Consider the following 13,209-nt stretch of genomic DNA (forward strand, 5'->3'; position numbering starts at 1 on the left):
GTCTTCTGTCCATTTTTTAAATTAGATTATTTATTTTTGGTGTTGATTTTATAAGTTCTTTATATATTTTGGGTACTAATGCCTCATCAGATATGTGCATTGCAAGTATCTCCCATTCAGTATGTTGGTTTTTAGTTTCATTGATTGTTTCCTTTGTTGTGCAGAAGATTTTTATTTTGATGTGGTCCCAGTAGTTTATTTCTGCTCTTGTTTCCTTTACCTCAAGAGACATATCTAAAAATGTTGCTGTAGCCAATATCAGAGAAAATATTTCCTGTGCTCTTTTCTAGGATTTTTATGGTTTTCAGTCTCATATTTAGGTCTTATACCCATTTTGAGTTTATTTTTTGTGTATGGTATAAGAAAGCGGTCCAGTTTCATTCTGGTGCATGTAGCTAACCAGAATTCCTAGCACATTTGTTGAAAAGACTGTCTTTTTCACATTGCATATTCTTGACTCCTTTGTCAAAGATTAATTGACCATATAATCATGACTATATCTCTGGACTCTCTATTCTGTTCCATTGATCTATTTTTGTGCCAGTACCACACTGTTTTGATTACTACAGCTTTGTACTTTAACCTGAAATCTGGGATTATGATATCACCAATTTTGTTCTTTTCTATTGAAATTCTTCTCGTTCCATACAAATTTTAGGATTATTTGTTCGAGTTCTGTGAAAATACTGCTCAGCCTCTGTGCAAGAGCAGTCAAAAAGTGTGAAGCGTTGACACTCTTGGGGGAAACTTTGAACATAGATCATCTGAGGTAGATTCTTCAAAATTTCTCAGAGAATCCTGGCAGTATAAGTCATGGCCACCCACTATATCTACCAAGTCGATAGCACTCTCTTTTTTTGGCTTTCCTTCCTTCCTTCCTTAAGTTCAGCCTCTCTACTCCTTCACTCTGCTTCCTGAGGTCACCTCCCAAATAAACTTCCATGTCTAAGACTACATCAAGAACTCTGCTTTTGAAATGTAAAAAAAGACAGTTTCTGTGTCCTCTCTTCTTTCTCTATGCCTTTCTTCTCATCCTTTTCCCATTCTTCCAGAGGACAAGAAATAAATAAAAATAGCTCAACCATTATTTTCTCTCAGATGGAGCAGAACTGGGAATACCTCTGCCGTTAGTGGCACCACATCCACCCCAACTGGCTAAGCCAGGGTCTTCTCAAGACAAAGACAGTTTCTTTCCCAGAAGACATTCTGGTACCAGTTAAATAGGATATTATTCACCTCTTCACACATGGTGGAAAAGTCAATGTGTAATATATTCTTACCTTTCTCCCTAGGTTCATATAAAATGCTTCATTGCTGTTTCTGTCCTGCTCCAGCCAGACGTGCTGATTTAGTTTAGTTCCTTAAATGTATTGGTCTTTGTCAGATTCAGTTGCAGATGCCTGCAACTCCTCCTTTCTTATATGTATTCTTATATATATTCTTATATATATATATTTTTTTTTTTCCAATTTCAGCTCAAATGTTAGCTCCTCTGGAAGTTATTCCATCACCTCCTTACCATATGCTTCCATATTGCATGACCTTCCATTACCCTTATTCCATTTTTTAGTAATTTCCTGAATAATAAAACTCCATAGAAAATAACTCCATAAGGAAAAAACCCATATGTACTCTACATCCCATTGCCTGGTATATAGAAACCAACCAGCAAACACTGTTAAATGGAAGTGGATTAATCAGTTTGAATTGAATTACAAGAGAGAGGACTAGGATTAAGACCAAGTTTCATGGTTGCAAAGGTAGTCTCTATTTCGTAGTTTTTGGTGACATTTTTTAAAAGGTTTTATTCCAGGGGTGCCTGGGTGGCTCAGTCAGTTGGGTATCCGACTTCGGCTCAGGTCATGGTCTCATGGTTTGTGAGTTTGAGCCCCGCATCAGGCTCTGTGCTGACAGATTGGAGCCTGGAGCCTGCTTCGGATTCTGTGTCTCCCCCTTTCTCTGCCCCTCCCATACTCATGCTCTGTCTCTCTCTGTCTCTCAATAAATAAATGTTTAAAAAGATTTTAAAAAGTATTATTCCAAAGAAGATAATTTTTGAAAAATCAAAGACATGAGAGGGTGATGTTTGCAAAAGTAGGCAAGCAAATAGACTACTGTTAGCAGGAGTAGGATAAAGGGACTTGTTAGAAGTTTGAGAGATAGTAATATAATTTTCTTCTCCAGGTGAAATCCTTTTATTTTTGATTGCTTGAAAGCCTGTTTCCACTTTAACTGCTGGCCTTGTTCCATCTCCCTTTATTTCCCGCAATGGTTTCTTGTGATTTAAACACTCTGAAATCCCTGAAACGGTTACCCCAAGTTGTAGGACCCTTGTGAAACTGGTTACTTAGAAGGTCATATAGAAAAGAAGAAGAAAATAGTTGTCACACTATTTTAAATTCTGTGAATTTAATTTACCTTCCTAAGTGTATTTTCTCTACTAGAAGTAGTCTTTCTAGTTAGAGCAATGTTTAATGCAAACTATGCCTTGGGCAAATTATTCTGGGGATTTGGACATTACAGCAAAGAGCTGAGATGAAAGGACACTGAATAGAACTTATGTTTCCTTCTGACTTATAATGGCTGGGCAGTCATGGTAAATAGCATCTATTTCCCCTAACCAAATATCTCTTTCATCTGATGCATTATATTAATTGCCACTGATGCTTTGAATTTTGCCAGCAAATTCTGAGCATTAAAATCACACAGTGCAAAACATTTCCATTTCAATTCTTCAAGGTTATTAGCTTGTTTAAGCTTCAATTTATGCCCGTTGCTTTTTGCAAAATAACGTTTAACTTCTTGTTAATGATAGACTGAGCATTGAAAATGACCCAAAGGAATATAAAAATAATAAGAAACTTTCATCCCGGGGTGCAGGTAAAGAAGTATGCTGTCAGTGTGCCAAAAATTGTTAGGGAAATGTATGCAAACTGTATCTCAGGGAAGGCAAGAGTGAACTAAGGGGCTTGTAGCTAGTGATATGCTACATAAGGAATGTCTTGGAATGGATACAAAAATTTCCGTAACTATTTTTAAGAATTCTGCCAGAGATGGGATTAGAAGAATGAGGTAGCAGGAGGGAAAGGAAAGGTGGAGTCAAAAGAGGGTTTATGCAGATGACCCAGTGGAGGGGAGGAAAATGATTATGCAAGAGAAGGAGGGAAATAATGGAATGAATGTTTCTGACAGGGCAAAAGTAGATAGAAGCCAACATGTGTGTGGAGAAGCTGGTCTTCGGTGGGTTTGTGGGAAGTTCGTTCATTACACAAGAGGAAGTCTGAGCACAGAGCTACAGGTGCTGATAAGTAGGTCACTGTGATGGAAGCTTAAGGAGGGGCTGTTCTTACTGTTTCAACTTTCAATAAATGAGAATGAGAGAAAAAGTGTTAGGTATTTGAGAAAGAAGTGGTATGAGCCAATTGAGTTTTCCACTTCCACTGTGGACAAGTGAAAGAAGTTGGAAAATGTCACACCATGTTAAAGTCATGAATAAGACCTATGTATATTAAAACATAAATAGAACTCAGAAATATAAAACCAGGTGAATTCAAGGTGTAGAATGATACGTAGAGTATATTATTTATGTGAATCTGAAGCGTGCATCCATGTTCATAGGAAGCTTTATGTGTATACAAAGATGTTTTTAAAAACCTCTTGCAGGATATATACTAAAATCATGGCAGTGGTTGAAGGGACGGAAGAGGGCAGATGGGGAAGGAACTGAGCAGGTGGTAAGAGGTGGAAGCAAAGGTGGGTAGCTAAAGAGGGATTTAGAGTTTTCTGAATTGTTTTATTTCTTTAAAAAAGATTTGCAGCAAAGATGACAAAGATGAAAAACTAATAATTCAGAATGATGTTAGAGATAGAAATATTGGGCTATAATCTGTTTTATGTTTATAATCTATTTTTGCTATTTTTCGAAAAAAAATGCATATAAAATGGAAAAAGTTGATAGACATGTGGACAAAAATATGAATTCTATACTGTACTGAACCTTCAATCTTAAAAATATCCAAGGGACAAAAATTAAGTAAGTAGTTATGAAAAATAATATAATGCTGTACATGTCCTCTGTTTATTTTTAGTAAATATCATACCCTTCATAAATTCTAAAAGTCGAAATAGTACAGCCCATATCTTCCTGGAAAAATGCAAATAAAATACAGAATGGTGCACAGCTATAAACAACAGTTCACTCAGGAATTTGTAAAAACTTCCCCCACAAAAGTAAGACAAAACAAAATAAAATTCTTGGGTTAAAGAGGAAGACACATTGTCAATTTTAAACTAGCTAAAAAATCATGAGGATGAGATGACTCCATGTCAAAATGTTTGTAATGCAGCCACATTTGCACTTAATAACCTTGTTTGTTTAGTTTTCTTTTTAAATTTTTTTTAACACTTATTCATTTTTGAGAGTGAGAGAGACAGAGCATGAGCTGGGGAGGGGCAGAGAGAGAGAGAGACACAGAATCCGAAACAGGCTTCAGACTCTGAGCTGTCAACACAGGGCCCGACTCGGGGCACGAACCCACAAACTGGGAGATCATGACCTGAGTTGAAGTCAGACGCTTAACCGACTGAGCCACCCAGGCGCCCCTGTTTGTTTGTTTTTTAATATGAAATTTATTGTCAAATTGGTTTCCATACAACACCCAGTGCTCATCCCAACAGGTGCCCTCCTCAATGCCCATCACCCACTTTCCCCTTTCCCCCGCCCTCATCAACCCTGTTTTGTTTTGTTTTTAAAGAAGAGAGATGTAGGCAAGCATCCTATTTTATTAAGAACACAGAGACCAGAGAGTTTGAAGTCGTTGGGTTTTTTGGATTGTTTTTGTTTTTGTTTTTAATTTTAGACAAGTGGGAGGAGAGGGGCAGAGGGAGAAAAAATCTTAAGCAGGGTCTATGGCCAGCACAGAGCTCGACACGGGGCTTGATCCCATGACCCTGGGATCATGACCTGAGCTGAAATAAAGAGTTGGAATCTCAGCTGACTGAGCCACCCAGGTGCCCCTTGTTTTCTTTTCAAATAAAAACAACAGGGGGAAAGAAGGGAAGAAGTGAGAGAGGAAGAAAAGAAAGAAAATGGGTAGGAGGAAGGAGAGCATCACAATTCCTGACTCCAAGCTGTATTACAAAACTGTAATAATCCAGACAGCATGGTACTGTATTCACTTTTAATCTTAGTTCAGGAAACAAAGAACAATGAAACAACCCTAAGGATGTAGGCAAGAGTGTTAACATCAATTCACCTTAATGAATTAGAAGACAGAAAGACTCTATAATAATATGCATGCCAGGGTTCATAACATACATGTATTAATAAAATGGGCAAAACTTCATTAAAACTAATTAAAAATAAAATAGTTAAATTGTTAATATTAGAAATAGACATTGGATTTGTGGTCCATGAGTGTGAGGATTTTTGTCTGTTTTGTTTGCTGTCCTATATCCAGACCTCCAATCAGTCATGTCACATGACAGCCCTCACTCCATCTTGGTTGGGTAATCATGAATCAGATTTTGAACATATAAGGGAAAACTAAAATCACATTACTAATAACTACGGACTTCTAACTATAAAGGTAATATTCTAGAAAAATATAAATTACCAAAAGGAGCTGAAACACAAAAACAATAATGGAAAAATTCATTTTAAACTCATTTTCTCAAGAACAGAAATAGGTCTGAGAAGATCTTTGAGGCTCTCTTCTTTCAGACTTTTAAGAAACACATAATCTCCAAGCTTTATATTTGGTTACAGAGTATAAAAAAAAAGGTTTTCTAATCCCTCTTATGAAAGTAGCATAATATGGATATGAAATCCTGGAAAATGTTGCATAAATACGTAAATCAATCTTACTATAGCATGTAAAGGAAGTTTTTCCAAATAAAATCTTAAGTTTTTAATTTTGAAAGAGAGAGGGAAATGAAAGGAACACTTCAAAAATGGGCTCTTCTTGGGCACCTGGGTGGCTCAGTTGATTGTGCTTCCAACTCTTGATTTTGGCTCAGGTCATGATCCCACAGTTGTGGGACTGAGCTCCAGGCCCAACATGGATCTTGCTTAAGATGCTTAAGATTCTCTCTCTCTCTCTCTCTCTCTCTCTCTCTCCCCCCCACTGCCCCTCTCCCCTGCTTATGCACTCTCTAAAAAAAAAAAAAAAAAAATTAAAGGACTGTTCTTTCCCCAGTACCTCTCTTCAGCAAATAGGCTCCCAACCTTAAAACTGTAGTGATCCTCTTTGTAAAATTGACTGGACAGGAAAAAGTGATCTCTGACTCTTTCTCTCTATGTCTGTGTGTGTCTCTCTTTCCTTCCTTTTTAAATTTTCTGTTTCTCTTATCTTTTGCTATATCTCCATCTCTTTCTCCTTCTTTCTGTGTGCGTGTGTGTGTGTGTGTGTGTGTGTGCATGCATGTGATGAGAGGTGGTATTCTGCACCAAGACTTGAGGTTGCACCTGCACTCTGTATCTGAAGGAGCAGCCTGTATCACTAAGGATGGGAAGCAGTGTCAGTCATCTGCCACTGATATCAAAGGAGAACCTCACATCAACAGCAGCTAGCATGCCATCCACTGTCCAACAAGATTGACATGCATCTATGTCGTGTGAACAGCCACCATCCCAGTGGCTTAGATGCTGAAAAGTCTTCCAGGCCAACATAGAGGGCTATTGGAGGTATAGAAAGGAAAGCTCTGCCTACTCTCATCCTACATCTGTGTCTTCAGGTTACTTAATGGACCCAGCTGGAGATCACAAGACAGGGCAATGTTGAAGCATACAGGATAGAGAATAGCATGAGCCTCAGGTCCAAGGAGATTTTATTTCAGATCTCAGGACCACCACTTACTAGACACATGCAATGTAAAAGCATGACTGTACCTTTCTCTATAACTGTTTTTTTTTGTTATTTTTCCTCTAAGATTTTGTTATAGAAAATCAAATAAAAGGATAAGCTGAAAGAATTATCAATTTAACACTGATATACCCATCACCTGTATTTACAATGAACTTTTTGCCCTATTTGCCTATCATCTACTAATTCATCTTTTAATTTATCAAGCCATCTTATTTTTGGAGGATGTCTCTTTTTTTTCTTTTTTAAAATTTATTTTATTTTATTCTTTTAATCACTGGTTTTTAAGTCATAGATAGAAAGACAGATACCATATGTTTTCACTCTTATGTGGATCCTGAGAAATTTGGTGGAGGACCATGGGGGAGGGGAAGAAAAAAAAAAAAGGAAAGGTTAGAGAGGGAGGGAGCCAAAACATAAGAGACTCTTAAGAACTGAGAACAAACTGAGGGTTGATGGGGGTGGGAGGGAAGGGAGGGGGGTGATGGGTATTGGGGAGGACACCTGTTGGAATGAGCACTGGGTGTCATATTTGACAATTTGACAATAAATTTCATATTTAAAAAAATAATCACTGGTTTTTAATCTAAAATGGGAGCTAACATAGGGAGTAAATAAGAGCATCATAGAGTAACATAATTTTTAGATTAAGTGAGTTAAGCACTTAAACAGAATGTTAACTAGGGCATTGTTATGCTTTTTTCATTAAAATGATAATACACAAAGTGTATAATACACACAGTGGTTTTACTTTCCCTTCAGATTCCTGAATTACATTTCTTTCTGAATGACTATGATAAAGAGATGAAAGAAGCAATTCATATCTAGTTTTTTCTTTTTCTGCTATGATTCTCTCCTACCTTGAACCTGTGTCTCTCAGTGGTGTTACTGGATATGTGCCAGACTTCTCCAATTCCTAAGAAAACACTTCCCCCCCACCCCCACTGAGAGTTTCTGGTTAGTATTTGGTTTCTTTCTTCACTTTGGTTGCATCTACAGGAATTCTTCAAAGCGATTTGGAAAATCATGTCATTTATTTAACAAGTGTTTATAGATTAACTCCTTTATGACTGGTAGTGGAGAGCAAGTACCTTCATGAAGTTTACATTATTAGAAACAAACAGCAAACTATTTAATAAATATATAAATATGAAACAGAGGAAATCATTGTATAAGTAACATAAATACTTTGCTATGATAGAGAATAGATTGATACAAGGATATGGATTTGAGTTTCTTATTGGGGTAAGATGGTTAGAGAAAGCCTCTTTAAGGAGGCGAAATTACATCTGACAACTATAGGGCGGGAGGGTAGTTCAGAGATAAGAGGAGATTATCAGCACTTACGTTTTTGCTAGGGGTGGGAAAGAGTATGGTGTGCTTGCTATAGTATCCAAGGCCAGTCAGTATAAAGGGAGCACAGTGGCAAACAGGAGAATGGAACAGGAACATGAGGTTAGCAAGGTTGATGAGACAAGTCACACAGGGCCTTACACTCAACTGTAAGGAATTGGATGTTTTGATAACTGTGATAGGAAGTTACTGAAGGATTTTCAATATTGGTGTGATACTCAATTTATATTTCAAAGAGAAAATGCTGGCTCTCATATGGTAAATAGATTATGGGAGAACATGTTTGGAGATCTACAGTCTTTGTTCAGGGTAGTGTTTTAGGCTAGCACGATAACAGTGGGACAGAATTGGATTTTTGACATGTCTATAGGATCAGTAAGATTTGATGACAGGTTGGATGATGGGCAGAGGGAAATGAAGGAATCACTACTTCCTTTTAAACCTCTTGTTGGGCCAAGTAGATAGATGGGGATGGCATTTGGTGAGGTGGAAAGAATCAAAGAGGACCATGTCTTCTGAAGAAAGAGAAATAAATATTTAAATTTTGGACATGTAAACTCTGAGATTCTTGTGACATTTTTGCCAAATTATATTAATTGTTCTCAACTATTTGCTGAGTCTCCATGTGGGAAGGTTATGTTCTCCTACCCCATGGATATCAGGCTTGACTGTATGATCCGCTTTGGCTGATGAAATGTGGGTAGAAGGACATATGCCACTTTAACAAAAGGCTTTAAGAATTATTGTATGGTTTTCACATCATTCTTTTCCATCTGTCATAAAAGCAGCATATCCCAGATAGAGATTGTCTCTTCAGACTTGATTCAAGTATGGAAAACATGCATGGATCAGAGCTCTTTAGCTGAAAAAGAGGCAACATTTAATGAGGGTGTAAATAAACTTTTGGTGTAATGTATTGAGATTTGGGGATTGTTGGTTACTATATTATAACTTAGCATAAGCCAACTAATTCAGTATCCTAGTGGATATGTTGTGTAGATGGTTGGAGATAACAAGTTTGGGTCTTAATGAAGAGGTAAGATTTAAAAATAGGATTTCTGGAGCACCTGGGTGGCCCAGTCGGTTAAGCATCCGACTTCGGCTCAGGTCATGATCTCACAGCTGGTTGAGTTCAAGCCCCACATTGGGCTATGTGCTGACAGCTCAGAGAGAGCCTGGGGCCTGCTTCAGATTCTGTGTCTCCCTCTCTCTCTGCCCCTCCCCTGCTCATGCTCTCTCTTTCTTTCTCTCAAAAATAAATAAATGTTAAAAATAACTTAAAAAAATAAGAATAACAAATAAAAATGAATTTGGAATTCATCAGTAAATAAATGTATAAAGCCAAGGCATTGGGTGAAATCATCTCATAAATGTGTCTCCCAGGAAAAATGAATGGGTAAGGAACTCTTTTAATCAGTTTGAGTTGAGTGACAGAATACCACCGATTGGGTTGCTTATGAACAGAAATTAATTTCTCACAATTCCAGAGGCTGGAAAATCCAAGGCCAAGTCACTGGCAGATTTGGTATCTGGTGACACCCTACTTCCTGGTTCAGAGATGGCTTTTCTTTCAGTGTCCTCACATGGTAGAAGGGATGAGAAATCCCTTGGGATCTCTTTTATAAGGTCAATAATCCCAGTCATGAGAGCTCCACTCTCATGACCTCATCACCTCCCATAGGCTCCACCTCCAATACCATTGCATCGGGGATTAGCTTTCAACATATGAGTTTTGGGGGAACACAGACATTCAGTTTGTATAGGAACTGAGCCTGGGGACATCCCCAAAGTGGAGTTTTAAAGAAAAGTAGCTGCAAAGAAGACTGAAAAGGAGAACATAATGAAAAAGTGAGAGAAGCGGAGGAGGAGCCAGCTGTGTCTAGAGCTGCAGAAGTGTTAGAAGGAAAGTGGTTCTTCAGCCTAGAATCCTGGAAGGCTCGTCCTTTGTGACCTTGACAAGATCAATTTCATTTGAGAGGTAGAAGCAGATTTAGACTGGCATTTACTGAATGTGTGATGCAGATTTCCCCCATTTTTATATATCTTTTTGTCATTTCAGTTAGGATTCAGGATATGAGTAGATGTCTGTGTTCAAGCCTCCACTTAGGTTTACCATAAAACAAGAAATTTTAAATGCCTTAACAGAGTAGCATAGGACCCTTTGGAAACTTTATCTGTCAAATTTCTATGTGTGTATTTTTTCTAAATAAAAATGGTTATTAGTGTGGGAATGAGTATTTTATTGTTCCCTCAAAAATTCTGTTACTTCCCAGGATGCTAAAGGTGACACGAGTCTATATTAATTCTCCCAGGCCCACTCCTTTTGTCAGGAAATATTATTGTGGACATTTCCAGACTTTTACTTAAAATAAAACTACAATTTCAGAAAAATCTCATTATGGGGGACATGTCCATCAAACAATTTTCTTGTCACTAAGTACTCCATAAATACACTTAATGGGCAACATTGCAATAGCAGTAGAAAACCTAGCACAAAACTAGTTATTTATGCACTTATCTTGCAAAAATGTTTTCTATTAGATTTCTCTCTTCTTGAAAAAAGAGCTAATAAAAAATCCCTATTACTATTTGCAGTGCAGTCTTTGCTGATAATATTGTCCCAACCTTGACTGTCTCTCTCAATTGGTAAATAAGCCCAAATGGAATTTTCACATCTCCTATAGTAACATATTCTTTTATGACATTTCTGACAAAAGCTTTGCAGGATTTTGTGTTATGGATTCCTAGTTGAGAAGACAATAGAGGCACAGAAAGCAATAATAAACACACCTCCAGTAGTAGATAATGGCTTTCAAAGTGTGCTATATTCTTTTGAATAGAGATTACGTGTGTAAATACTGCAGTTCAGAAGGCAGAGTCAGAAATAACCGCAATTGAGGACAACAGAAGATGATTTTTGTAAACAAACAAAAAACTTAAGATTTTTTTCACAGAAGATGAGTATCACAGCAGATAAAAACCTATCATGTAAACACTGAAGGTGCTGGATGAAATAATTCCCCCATATCATTTCTTCTAAATGTTTCCCAGGGAATTGTAAATTTTATGGGTCATGAAAATTGTCAAAACCAACACCTCAATTATAAAGCAATATCAGCGGTAGAGGACAGAGTCAAGAGCCCAGAAACATATCAGAAAAACTCCATACAGCAGAGCATATGTCATAGGCATTATCTACTCATCCTTCAGGTGTGGATAGCAGACCTACTGTGTGACTGTCAACGTGCCAGGTGCTAAAACAGAGGACTAATCAGAAATGGTTTTTCTCAGGGTGCCTGGGTGGCTCAGTCAGTTAAGCATCTGACTTCGGCTGAGGTCATGATCTCATGGTTTGTGAGTTCGAGCCCTGCATTGGGCTCTGTGCTGACAGCTCAGACCCTGGAGCCTGCTTCGGATTCTGTGTCTCCCTCTTTCTCTGCCCCACCCTTGCTTGCACTCTGTCTCTCTCTGTCACTCAAAAATGAATAAACGTTAAAAAAATTAAAAAGAAATGGTTTTTCTCAAGGATCCTACCACCTAGTGCAGGCAGGGGGGACAGTTATGTTGATATAATTACAAATATCAACATGGGAATTGGTAGTAAATTTAATTTGAAAATATCTAGGCACAAATTTTAGGTGTCCCTCTAAAGCTTTTTTCCCCTGAAGCTAATTATATTATTATGTGATTGTTTCTATGACATAGTTGAATGTAGGCACGCAGTCGCAGAGGAGAGAGTGACAAAAAGCATTTGGGACATTTAGAGATGCGACTTCATAAAGTGGTAGAATTTACAATACAAATGAGGCAAAGGGGGGCATTCTCTGCCTTTTTTTCTATAAAGAGGTATATAGACATAAAACCAGTTGCACATATCAAGTCTTCAATCAGTTTTTGATATATTTACATCATCACAGTCAAGATAATGAACATTTTCATTATCCCCCAAAGTTTCCTTGTGCCTCTTGGTAATCTATCTTTCCTTCTAACCTCCATCTCCAGGCAACCACTGATTTGTTTACTGTCACGATGGATTAGTTTGCATTTTTCTAGGATTTTATATAAATGGCATCATCCATTATGCACTCAGTTTTGCCTTGCTTCCTTTCCTCAGCATGATGTTGAAAGTTATCCATGTGATTGTGTGTATTAATAGTGTATTGCCTTCCACAGCTAAGTAGTAAATAAGTGGCCAGTTCATTATAGATATACCATAATTTGTTTTCTATTCACCTATTAAAAGACATTTAGGCTATTTCCAGTTTTGTGCTAAACTTCTAGGAACATTGGTGTACAAATCTTTTTGTGGATGTATTTTTTTCCTTTTCTGTTTGGTACATACCTAGAAGTATAACGGCTGGGTGGTATGTATTAACTTATTTTGAAACCAAGAAGTCATTATTCAAGGTGGCTGTACCATTTTATATTCTCATCAACAATGCATGAGTATTCTAGTTCCTCCACATCCTTGTTAACACTGGAGTTTTTTCCATTAGAATAGGTGCATAGTTATACATTATGTGGTTTTAATTTGCATTTCCCTGACAATTAATAATGTTCTGCATCTTTTTAAGTGCTTATTGGTCATTGGCATATCTTCTTTCATTAAATATACTTTCAAATCCTTTGCCTGCTTTTGGTGGATTTTTTATTGTCTTAATATTGAGTTGTAATGTTTCTTTACGGACTCTGAATAAAAGTCTTTCGACTGACATACATGTTATGCATTTTTTTTTAATTTTCATTGAAACCATTGGAATAAAAGCTGAAGAAACAAGACTTGGGGGGATATTGTGTATCTAGAAGTAACTTGGTTCAAAGTAGATGGCTATTAAATAGCTTCAGAAAAGTATACTCCTTAAGGAGAGAAAATAATAGGAGAGAATGTTAATAGGAATTCTGGGTACAGAAACCAAGTAGAAAGCATCTAAATTTTTGGAGCCAGTTATTCTATTGGAATGTGGATGTATTTTAAAAATAAAATATGATCATC

Source organism: Lynx rufus, unplaced genomic scaffold (assembly GCF_022079265.1).
Source record: "Lynx rufus isolate CCGP_SWC_20201006 ecotype Redwood Valley unplaced genomic scaffold, mLynRuf1.p SCAF_8, whole genome shotgun sequence".
In the NCBI taxonomy this organism is placed as follows: Eukaryota; Metazoa; Chordata; class Mammalia; order Carnivora; family Felidae; genus Lynx; species Lynx rufus.